We start from the raw sequence: 1,002 nt of genomic DNA on the forward strand, positions 1-1,002 counted from the left end.
TTTAAAGACCTAAAATAATTGAAAATTTTGGAGAAAATAAGATAATAATGAGAAGCTGAGCATAGAATTAAAAAAAAATGGATGGGTACCCATTGGGTCCGTTAAAATAGAATTAACAAATATAGAAAAAAAAAAGAATTTATAGCAGTTTCAGAAGCACACTAAAAGCTGGTTGAATGGCACAATTCTGATGAAAAGTCCTTACACTCTACCCACAGAGGTCAAATTGTCAAAGCAGAGCCCTAGAAAGAATGCACTTTACTTAATAGTGTGTCATCCTTGTGCAGGGGCCATGCTAATCTTCTCTGTGTTATTTCAATTTTAGCATATGTGCTGCCAAAGCGAGCACTGTACTTAACAGCAAATTTTACTAATAATCAGTGAAGGATACAAGCAAAAAGCAAGCACAAAGATAGCAACGTCTATCTCTGGAAGGGTCCGAACTATCATCTGTACCTCCAAAACAATAGATTTTTGCACTGGGATATATTTTGTTTTCGGGCAAAGAGATGAGTGTTCACTGTGTGTGTTGTACATGTGTTGTACAGCTTGTCCTAGGAAGCTATTTAAGTTCAGAGCCTCGTCGTTTTTACATTCCATCAGTTACACAGGGAAATTACCTGACTAACTTCTGTTCTCTAAATTGTACCCCTAATCCATAAATTCCAGATTAGTTTATAGTAAGCAATGCCAAAATTCCACTAAAAACATTCTTAGATGAGAACTTCTTTGGTTATCTTCCTACTTGTAAATTCCATCAGAGTGTTTACATGGAAGAGGGAGTTACAGAGCCGTTGTTAATTCTTTTCTTTTTGCAGGAACCTGCATCAGTAGCAGTACAGATCATGGCAGGGAGTACTGAGAGTGAATTAGCATATGCCAGATCATCCTGCACTCCCCAGACACCTTACTGTACATTGTGAAATGTGGCTTCTCTTAAGGCACTGGTGGAAGACAATGACACATTTCTGAGCATGCATGAAAGGGACACTGGGCTCCAAT

The 1,002-nt window shown here is 37.9% G+C and overlaps 1 non-coding gene across 1 annotated transcript; it reads right to left on the reverse strand.

Moving 5' to 3' along the window:
- Window positions 1-242: 242 nt before the first annotated feature.
- Window positions 243-349, reverse strand: LOC116626169. Its single transcript, XR_004298184.1, has one exon. It is a non-coding gene; the product is annotated as a U6 spliceosomal RNA (small nuclear RNA).
- Window positions 350-1,002: the final 653 nt, after the last annotated feature.

This window comes from Phoca vitulina, unplaced genomic scaffold (assembly GCF_004348235.1).
Source record: "Phoca vitulina isolate PV1807 unplaced genomic scaffold, GSC_HSeal_1.0 scaffold83, whole genome shotgun sequence".
In the NCBI taxonomy this organism is placed as follows: Eukaryota; Metazoa; Chordata; class Mammalia; order Carnivora; family Phocidae; genus Phoca; species Phoca vitulina.